This window comes from Gavia stellata, chromosome 9 (genome assembly GCF_030936135.1).
Source record: "Gavia stellata isolate bGavSte3 chromosome 9, bGavSte3.hap2, whole genome shotgun sequence".
NCBI lineage: Eukaryota > Metazoa > Chordata > Aves > Gaviiformes > Gaviidae > Gavia > Gavia stellata.
The window spans coordinates 23054135-23065522 of NC_082602.1; positions in this window are offsets into that span (position 1 = coordinate 23054135).

Consider the following 11388-nt stretch of genomic DNA (forward strand, 5'->3'; position numbering starts at 1 on the left):
GCACAGATTTTGAACTGTTGCAGATGTCCACCAAATTTGACATTTCCTCATTCTCCTCTCTTTGTTGCTTACAAAGAAAACGATTGCTAATTTCTTCCCTATGTTTATATCTGTTCTTTTCTGAGTAATGCAAGAAACACAACGAATTATTTCAAACAATTAAATTACTTGTTCTGCAAAGAGCACATGCCTCATACAGAGACCAAGTACAGCAATCTTAACAAAAATCTCTAATTATTTTATGTATTCCTTAAATTACAAGTTCTTGAAACTTCATTATATGATAAGCCCCTAAAAGAAGGTCCCAGCTCTTACACAGCATGAAGTTCAAAAAGTCAAACTTTTTCTAATGTAAAAATCAGAAAATATATGTGATACTAAAAAATACATTTCAGATAATGTCATGTTGGGTTTGTTTGTTTGGGGATTTTTTGGTTTTTTCCTTTTTTCAACAGATGTAGCAATTCTGGGGAGCCCTCAATTACAATTTATGAACAGTCAGGATCAAGAGTCTTAAATCAGTTGTCGTTTCTGATTCCAAATTTAAGTCTGAAAAAGAAATGCTGCTCCTTCCTGATAGATTGAGTCTCCAGACCTACTAGGAGAAAGGAGAGAGTAGGCACAAGGAATTCCTTTTCATGGAAAAGAAGCTGAATTTATTACAGGCTCTTCAGTTTCCGCTAAGTTTCCACATTTAAAAAATAGTTTTCCACAAACTGTTTTTGCCCACACATTTTTATTATCTAATAAGTAGGTGAAAATTGCATTGACTGATTTTTCATTCGTAACAGTCAAACTTCACATATGCTTGTAAAACCTGCTCAACTCAAGACTGTATCATGAGATGACATAGATTCAAGCTTTAAACAAATACATAAAGCCATGACCCATTTGTTTTGATATTCTGCAATGTTCCAGACGGGGAGAAAAGCCATCACTGAAACCATGAGACATACAAGACTTCACATTTTATTAAGAAGATTAGCTGGGTTTAGTTTGTGCAGTAATGATTAGTCACTGAATATGTGTTGGTTTGAAAGCCTAAAAGGTCAGGGATCAAGGAATTATTTGGCTTAATTGTGTTTATTTTTTTTCCATCTTTTAAATAGTTAAAAGTTCCTTTAAGTCAAGCAGAACTTTGCAAATGCAGAACTCCAAGTATATTCCACACAGAACAACAAACGCACCTTAAATATCGCATGTTTTTTCACTTTCAGATTATATTTGTAGAACTGCCTGCTGTGAAATGACAAAGTTCATGGTTCATCTGAACTTTTGAACTCAAGTGAGTATTTGACACAGCAAAACAATCTAAATGAACCTAACACAAAGTTTTCATAGTTTAAACCTAGCTTTCAGGCCTTTGTCTGGGGCAATTGGGTAGGAAAGTTCTTTATTGATGTTGTAAAAACTACCAGTTTAATAACAGGCAGAGAGAGTGGAGAGATCAGTGGAAAGAGCACCTTAGCATTTCTGAAATAGTGCTGGTTTGGTAGTTCATTGAACTTTACCTGACCCCATTACGAAGGCTTCCCCAGGACAAGTTGTAGCTGCATTTGTGACAAGACTGAAGCTTCCTATCTTATTTCAAATAGGCTCCAGGGCTGGGAGTTCACAGATAAAGTTAGTTTAAAAAAAAAAAAAATTTACTCTGCACACACGAATTCACTTGGTCCCTGCACTGCTATTTCATTTTTATGTTCAGGCTGGATTCTCTTTATTATGGAGAAGCTGAAATCTTTTTTTCCAAAAGGAAAAAGTTTGTCACCTGCATTCCTGATATCTACCAGAAAGAGTCCTTAAAAAATGGGAAAACACAGTGCATTTAAGATTCTTATGCTGATGCTCCTCGCTGACCCTAAATCTCGGCCTGCTTGCACATGACTGCTGTGATCCCTTAACGTTACTAAAAATTCTACAGCAGTCTCAATTCATGCTTTATCAACTTTAGACCTACCAACCAAACAAACTTGGAAAATATTTTGAAGCTTTTAGAATTACTTTTAAGACCCTGCAAAATGTCCTGTACTTCAAGTTCACAATCAGTTTCGTAACTCAGTAACGCATACGAATGACAAAGATTTCTGACCACATTAGAAGAGCTGACTGCATACTACATGGGGTTCAAATGAGCCTCACAGTATCAACAGATGAGTGATAAAACCCTACAACTGTTCGGTCCCCTGTAAATTCCCCGTGAAAATAATCGTACCGCACAAGCACGTGTATTTCACCAGCCTGTAAGACTGGAGTCACTCACTACTTCCGTCCATCCAAAAGAGTGGAAAAACCCAACCCAGAGATTACTTACAGAGGGCTGCTGTAATAATCACTAACAATATCACAGTTAATGCTGCCTCGCTGATGCAGCTTACTAATGAAGTTATATATATATGTTTTTATTCAGCTGAACTACGACAGGAAGACAGATTTGAGAACTAGAACATTCCTAAAGCAATTTAAAGACATTTGGTATTACTAACTTTCTTTTCCAACTAAATCTTCCAAACGTACCATTTAACACCAAAGCCTACTTATACAGCTCTATTTCTAACCCTTCCACTTCGTTTGCTGTTAAGTTTTACCTCCAAGATACCTGCTCTTTTTTCTGTTCACCCAAGAGGAGCGCATTCTGCAGGAACGAGAAAAGGAAGTATCTACCTCGCTGCATTTAAAGAAAAAAAACCAAGAGCACGAAGAGCCCCCGGCCCCAGGGCTTGGCTCTCCCGGGAGCGGCCTCCGCTGCGGGCTGCCCCAGCGGCGGGAGCGGCGGGGCGGGCGCAGGCTGCCCCAGGCAGGCGGGCGGCGGGCGGCCCCTGCGCCGCTCAGTCCGCGGCCGGCCCAGGCTGCAGGTTCTGAGGCGCCCTTCGGGCCGCCGATGTGAGCGAAGCAGACATCAGCATGTGACCTACCGGAGGCTTCCTCACAGTAAATTAAGCAAGCTTTACCCTCTGGGGCCGCGCCCTGGGACTCTTACTCAGCGCCTGATCACGCAATTAACAGGTTATACAGATGCAAATAACGATAAGGAAGAAATTTAGCTGGCACCCACAGCCAACGGCAGACCCGCTTCATTTCAAACAGCGAGACAAAGGGATGCTTTGTACCTGCAATTAGCAGTCCCGGTATCTTCTCATACCGCTTGCAAAAGGCACTAAACCCTCGAGGCTTTTGCAAAGGAGGGCAATCACCTCAGGCCCGCCGCCGAGTCACGCACCGGCCGCGCCTGCAGCCCAGGCGGCCGGCCCTCAGCAGGAAAAGCCGCCGTGCTCACGGGAAGGCAGCGCGGAAACTAGCCCGTCGGCGGGGAGAGGTCAGCACTGCCGCCGTGCCAGCCGGGGCCCCGGGACCCGCTGCGGAAGCCTCCCGGGCGAGGCTCCGACAGCTTCGCTAACGTGTGCGGCCTGCCCGCACCTGCGCGCCCGCCGCGCGCGCCGCAGCCCAACGGCCGCGCAGCCCAACGGCCGCGCTCCCCTCAGCGCCTCGGAGGGGCTTCTCGGAAACGGCCGCCCGTAAGGCAGGCAGGCCGGCCGGCCCGCGGGCAGGCAGCCGGCGCCCTCGGCGCGGGCGATGCGTTAGCAGCGTTGCCTGGAAAAGATTGTGGCACCCGCATTTTGAATCCAGCCCTCCCTTTCAGCCAGGGAGACCCGTCAGTGATGGCTGAGGAATTTTTTTTTTTTTTTTTTTTTTTTTTTACTTATTTTCAGTTTCAGGATCCACCGGCGCTCTACAGCATCCTAAAATATGTGAAGTAGATGACAGTGAGTCTCTGGCTCACCATCTGAAGGGCAACACCCTACTGAAATTCCATATAGGGACCTGATCTAAAGCAATAGCATTTTGTACACCCCAATACTTGTATTGTTATCAGAGATCTGAAAAATAATCACCTGGAACATTGCTTGATAGATTCTGTGTATTCTCTGTGAAGTATCTAAACTCACACCCTAGATGCTCTATGAATTAACCTTCTGAACTTTTCAAGGGGTAAAGTTGAGTTTCTCTGTTCCCCTCCCCAATTGCTGAACACCCCCAAACCCTCCCTGTGGAGAACCACAAACCCAACCACGCCTGGACTCAAGGTGCAATACGCACTCTGCAACTGTTTGACCCCCGATTTCTAAGCAGCCACCAGCTGCGTTGCTTTCCAGTCAAGTCTTCTGCAAGACAAGGAGAATTTCTTTTCACCTCCAGTATGTGTGAGTGATTTTGCTGCTTCCTGCCCCTCTGTGAAAAGGCTGTGGGCTGGGATTCGTCTAAACTGGAGAAGGAGTGGCTGTTGGTACCCATTTCATGATCCAGGGAGAAAGTTACCTCTGGCATCTGGAATAATAATGCATAGGAAAGATTTTGTTGCCAGCCCCCCTGAGGCTGCTGTTACCTTCACAATGACAGGTGTGGATGACCAATATGTGTTTAATCCTTCAGATCCCCTTGTCTTTCTTCTGGGAAGTTCAGAACAGTGCATCAAACCCATTCTCCAACTGAAACACTGAATCCTCTGTGAGACTTAGGAAGTTGACCCTTGCTCTGTAGACCCTGTGTGTGCCCCTGCTCTCCCATTTCTTTCTAATTTGTTGTAGGACTTGTACTGGCAACCTATTACAGAACCATCAATCAAATCAGCTCCTAAAATGGCTTGTTAGACTGCTATGTTGATGCATGCATTTTTAAGAGATTTGGAGGGAGAAAGTTCAGAAGCAAACAGTGCCACTGAAATTGGCTGGGGCCAGTTTTATTAATTCTGGAGTAAGCAGAAGCAAAGTAGCAAATACACACGAACATGCAGAGTACGGTGTTTGGAGCTATGCAGCAAATGACACAAGCTTTTTAAAAGTCTGTGTTTAGAGATGACATCTTAATCACAGAGAATCTCTCTGCTTGGTGCTGAAGGTCAGGTCTACAAGGGAATTCAAGAGAGCCAGTAGATCATGCAAAAGTTGTCTTCCATTTATGGGCTGTTGTGTGTAGCTATTTCATAAGCTACGGGGTAGCAGCAAATAACTCTGGCCTCTGGGAGACATAATTTTGTACACAGTTTTATTAATTGTTGTTCTGTTGGCATCACTGCAGGTCCTAGCAATATTGCATAAACGCAAAGCAGAAAAAGTCCCTAAGTCCCTGCCCCAAAAACCTCCACTATTAAATAAAAGAGAACAAATTACAACAGAGCTTTACAACAGAACACCAGAACAATACTCGTCAGCTTGAGGAGCAGGCGTCTCAGGACCCCATCAGTCTGTTGTTGGCAATTTTTTGGTAGGCATTGTATCTAAGGTCAATGAAGATAAATAGGTTGCACTTCTTTAGAAGTTCTTAATGGAGTTTCTGCCAAATATATGGATGAAAGCACTCTGGTGCTCTTTTGAAAAATGTAACAAATGGAAAATAGACACTGGCATCATTAACAGATTAAAAATAGGAGTCGACCTTTAGATGCTGAATGAGAAGCTCATATAAGCTATGAAACTCTTTATAAGAAAAGACAAATCACTTATGCTGACTTAGGCTATGGAGAGAATGATTGTGAGAGAGAGGTGAGTGAAATAACAGTCTAGGAAAATAATTTTTTAGCCATCTTTCTGAACAGAAATGAATGGAGAAGACCTGAATTTGTGAAAACCAGGCAAAAAGGTGTGTGAGAAACTGACATATGAGTGGGTGAGTTTCATAAAAAGGTTTAAGCTGTGTAGGTATCTGGAGGTCATGGATCAGGAAAAATCTTAAAGATAGTGCCATGGTCAACACCGATACCAACTCGAGTATATTGTGTCATGCAGACAAATGGGTGAGGGTTTATTACATGGGACTCAGCTGGTACACACAGCCTGTGGACCAGTTCCTTGAACTTCCTCTTTGGCAGCTAATCGCAATGATTTGTTCTTCAGATTGGATGTTACCCTGGGCATTTGGTTTTTCTCTACCAGTTTTGAACCATTTCAGACAGTATTAGAGGTTAAAGTGTTAACACAGGTAGAAATACAGACTTGGCACTCAAATAGTTCTAGGCTATGAACTCCAGGGCAAAGACTGTTATGTTTCATAACCATAACAGTGTTTTTTATGGCTAGGATTTGAAAGAATGTATGTTAGGTCTGTACTCAGATCTGTCTGAAAAATAAACCTTTGAAAAACATCATATGAAAGCTAATTATTTGGCTCCTCCCATTGATCTCTTTGAACTTCTCTAATCACCAATTACACCTTTTATTTAGTTAGGTTCGATATAACTGAATCATGCTCTAAGCCCATTATTTTAAAGTACATTAAGAGAGATGTAAAGAAATGCACTAAGACCTTCCACAGTTATCACTGTAACTACAAAGATGTATTTTTCATACATTTAAACGAAAGGACATTTTTTATCTTCTCTTTCTGGTATTTCCTGTACTGCTTTTATGTAATCAGTACCAGCTGTATTGTTAATACAGCTCCCAGCAATGTAGATTTCCAGCTCAAATAATTGACAGCTTTCTCCACTGACCTCATCCTCTATTGAGGCATCGTCTCTAAAACACTTTCCACAGACACACTCTTACTGTTTGCATACTCTTAACTCCTGCCTCTGGTTACTGTACTGTCAGATTACATTTGGGTCTCCGTCCATCCATTGTTCTGAAACCTCTGGAAATTAATGTGGTGATGTTGCTAAAGTATTACGAAATGTTTTCTTGGTCATTCTGTCATCTATTGTAAGACCATGATTTTTGCAGAGCATCCTTTTTATTTAACGTTTATGCTTGTTTTGTCATCAACTGTCCGTCCTCTGTCAGTACCTAATACTGCTCTTTTATTACAATCTTAACAAAAACTCAGGGATCTATATAGGCCACTGAGTTTTTGGTGAGATGCCCGTTGACTTTAGCCAATTTGTGGTCTCCTCTACTGGTTTTGTTCTGTTCACCGTTCTCTTAATTCTCTCAGGAGTATGGTTGCTCACTTAAGGACATACTCTGCTGACCAAGGTCTGCCCTCCAAATGAATTTTCAATGGAAAAGGTGACATTGCAGTGCCTTCAAACCCTCTATTTGTCGGTGGTGTCAGCACTGCCCTTGCTGTGACCATACTGCCCTGACATGCTCTCAGATAAAACTCTTAAGAATAGATGAGGTAGCCCCAATAGTTCCTCTGTCTGATCGTTTAGCAAAGATTTCCCAGAAGATGATCTTGCATCTTTTACCTGTACTGGTGCAACTGCCCCGCCTAACTTGTTTGTGGCAGTACCTTTTCCTTTAAGGCCTGTGGCTTAAACATTTTATCTGTTTCACATCTCTCCATCTGATCATGTTTGTTTTCAAATCTGTGTGCAGTCTTTAGAAGTTGTGTGTCATTAAAACCAGCTAGTACCAATCACTGTTAACTGCTGCCTCCTTTTGCAATGAGGCATGCTGTGCTGCCTCTAGATCTATTGCCCCAATAAACATCACATCTGTGACCTCAGCTCATTCTCTTCTATGGACCTCTGTGTTTCTCTCTTGGGAAGCACTCTTTTTGCGGAGGGTTTTTCTTTACCTTTTGAACACAGTTTACCATAGTTACCCATGTGCTGGCAGTTTTGCTTTTAATGGGATGATTGGTGCTCCATTACTTTCACCCCTTTCCAGTTCTCTTCAGTCTTGGCTCAATGTGCAGTTTGTAGTCTACCAAACCTTGCACTTCCTTCTCTCTTCTAAAGCAACATTTCCTCTGATCAAATTAATTTAGGGGCTACTGTTTAGCATAATCATCCACCTGGCTTTTCTATCAGGTATCATCCAAACTCCACCTCAATTCTCAATTCATCAAAAGACCCTGTCTGATGTAAGTGAACTCCGGATTGGACCTTTAGTATTTAACCTGATCAAGTTAGATTATACCTTGCAGAGTAGTTGATGACATAGAATTTTCAATGTTTTATCTCTACAGAGGAAAAATAAGTTCTGTTTCAAAAAGGCCTATTTCAAAAGACCTCTGTTGATCTTACAGTCATAAAATCAAGCTTTATCCTACATCTCACAAAAAGGCAAAACAAAATAGAAAAGACTCCAAATCCTTCTGTGAAGTGACCTATGAAAGGTATAGCATGCATATGTATCATTGCCTTTCATGTAACAGAATGCACTTTGATCCATGGGCTCTAAGCTGTCTTGGCACAACTGAAGCAGGACGACCTGTGAAATTTGTGCCTGTGATTCAGATTACTTTACGCAGTAGGATGAACATCTTGCCTTACAACCTATGCAGTGTTGCTTAAAGTTAGGAGGAGTGCATTATGGCATTATCTAGGGACTACTACTTTCACTCTTACGAACTTCCAGTGAAGTAAGTGGGATTATTCACTTGAGTAACATAAGCAGAATTCATTCTCAAATGAATGTTTTCAACAGATCTGTATGTAGACTTCACAAAAGACTGACTATTGTAACATTTTTTCAATAAACGTCCATCATTGACTTTACATATTTCACTGCTGGATTTTCTGCTTAATTTTAAAATTTTCTGTTTAGTATTTTAACATTTTTAGTCTACCCAAAAAGTAAACAAAGGAAGAGGTGAAGGTGTTTCACAGACACAATTGCTTCAGGCAACTGTCAAATGTAAAATTCAGTGGAAAGCTTCAGCATGTCTCTAGTTTAACTTAGTTGAGGAATGCTGCAAAAACAGGTGTTGTCTGACACAAGCAATAATTATCTTTCACCTTGATGGATGTTAGTTTAATCTGTTTTTTACATGGTAGCTAGGTCTCAGCTGGGTTAATGCCAGAAAGCAGATGAGATGTTTTGCGTACTTTGTGTATGACAATACCCCAGACAGTTTTACTCCCCTTTTTTATTTATTATATGGAACAGTTTTAATAGTTTCAGTGGTTTATCCATTAAATTTTAACTCTAGATTCATTTTATATTACACTATCAATGTATTTTAAATGAGCTCACAATTAAACTATTGGCTGTTGAGTACTTTACTGGAAGAAAAGAGACTAATAAACAGAATATGCTTCTAAAATATGAATGGTTACCTATGCAATATTCACAAAGCAAAGTGGCTTAAAGTACAAGGTTAGAGGAACAAACTTAAAAAAAACCCCAAACCTGTTGTCATTCCTTTACGTATATTTAAACTAGAGGAAAAAAAAAAGTAAGTTCTATCTTTAATCCAAAATGCTTTGCTTTCTAGTATCCAGTGATTACATTACATCCTTCATCATATTAAGCCATTCCAAACTAGACTACACCCTTCCTATGCCCTTGGGCAGATTTTTTAGCCCTGTGGGCATGGGAATGGTCTATAAACCATGCTAACATTGAACTTGGCACAATTTCAGGGATTCTTTTTGCATAAAGATAAACAGTGTTTTAATAGTTTCTTCAAGGTGTTAGGCAATAAATACAGCAAGTTAAACAAAAGGCACCCAGGGCCTCCTGGTTTGGCAATGTTTTCTACAGAGCTTAAATTAATAGATGTGTGGTACACCACCTCTGATGTAAGATTCTTGGTGGTATTTCTTGCCTGCACACACACACAATGTTATATGTTGGAATGATTTCATACTAGCACTCATACTAGTCACAGCTGGTCGGTGGCTGATACCAAAATGTATACAGGTACATGCTAATTTCCACCAGATTATGTTGTCCAATCAAGTGTCCTCTGTTTCTTAGGAACTCCTGATACATTTTCTGAACGCCTTTGTGAATCAGCTACCTTCAGGAACGAGGTCAACATTCAATGGCGCTGCACTGCTGCTCTAATTTACATTCCACCTCTTAATAGCTCTCACATGACACAGAATTTCAGCATGACTGTAGTCTTATGCACTGAAAATGGTAGGTTAATATTAGCAGCATTGGTTGCCTCTGAACATACACCCTACTTCTCGCACTGTACAGAACAGCCAATGTCTTAAGTATGCTCCTTGTAATACAGACTGGTTTTGTTGCATGTGAAGGCTATGAAGCTTGTTTAGCTGGCATTAAAAATTTACTTCTAGCTTTCAGCTTCCTAATTCTTTCCCTTAAGGACACTTGAGTTGAAAGTTTTAAAAACTCTAGCATACATATGCTTCTCTCCATAGTGTGCATGCCCTAAGATTCTCATTCATTTCACCTTCTTAAGACAACTACCATTACTCTGGTGTTATGGTGTTAGGCTAAAACAATATGAAAGCACATAGTAGGAGCAGAGGACACTTGTGCTGAAAGCAGACTGTGGTCTGCAGAGCTTACAGATACACAAGGAAAATTGTCGCAAAGTCATACTTCTGAAAGAGACTATTAAAAAGGATTTCTTAGCCCCCACGAAAGAAAAATACTGAAGGAACATGGAGAACTCTCTATAAAGAGTTACCAGTAAATTTGAATGCTCTAGGCTGGTGGTAAATTTTGTAACTGTGCAGTTTGCTTCAGAGAAAACAAAAGTCAGGTAATACAGATGAAAAGATCACAAAGTGCAAAAAACATTACAAGAAAGACCTATGTAGTAAGGCAGAAGCCTATCCATTCATCATAAAACAGGAAACCAGAAAAATAACAAAGCAACCTTCAAAATTGAGGGATTTTATTTCAGTTGGATACCTGTATGCAAAAAATATGGATGTATCGTTGAGTTATTTAAAAATCCTATCCCGTGTATGTTTTCATTCCTTACTATTAAAACATGTGTAATACTTTTTCCCCTAATATACTCATGCTTCTCCGGCAGGAAATGATACCAGGATTATGTTTTCATTTCTAGAGGACAGCTCAAAACAAAATAAAACGAAAGTGCCTGCATTTGAGGGCAGCATTTTCTGTATTGGATATATAAACATCGTTTCAGAGTTCTATATCTATTTTTTCATCTTTCAGGTTTGCCATTTCAACATGACCCTCAAACCACAAACCTTGCACAGAGTACAACGCTTGGCAGATGATTTTACACTCTATGGAAAAGAAACAAAAGATAAAAAGAGATGACCATGTGTGCTTAGGTATTTAACAAAAATACTTATGGATATCTTTTAATTAAAAGTGAAGAGTAAGTCTTATAACAGGTGCCCAGGAATTTCTGTGAAAGACATTCATATGAAAGATTGGCCAGCTTTCAATATGGAATCTGGTTCTATTTTGTCAATGTTTTTAAGATGGCATTATGATTTATTTAGCAGCAGCTGGAGATATCATTACTAACATGTGTGCCCCTCCCAGGGTAAGTGTCGGAAACACTCAGCAGGCACCTCAGATACAATATTAATGTCTTTGGATGTTGCTACAATAGACAGAGAAAGTCCATACGTGTAAAGCAAGAGAAGAAAAAACGCTACACCTGTGTAGACAGAAAATAGGACAAAGCAGAAGGACTCAAATTTGTACTCAAATTTGTATAACAATTCATAAGCATTTTTCATCCAAAACCTAAGGAATTTCAGAT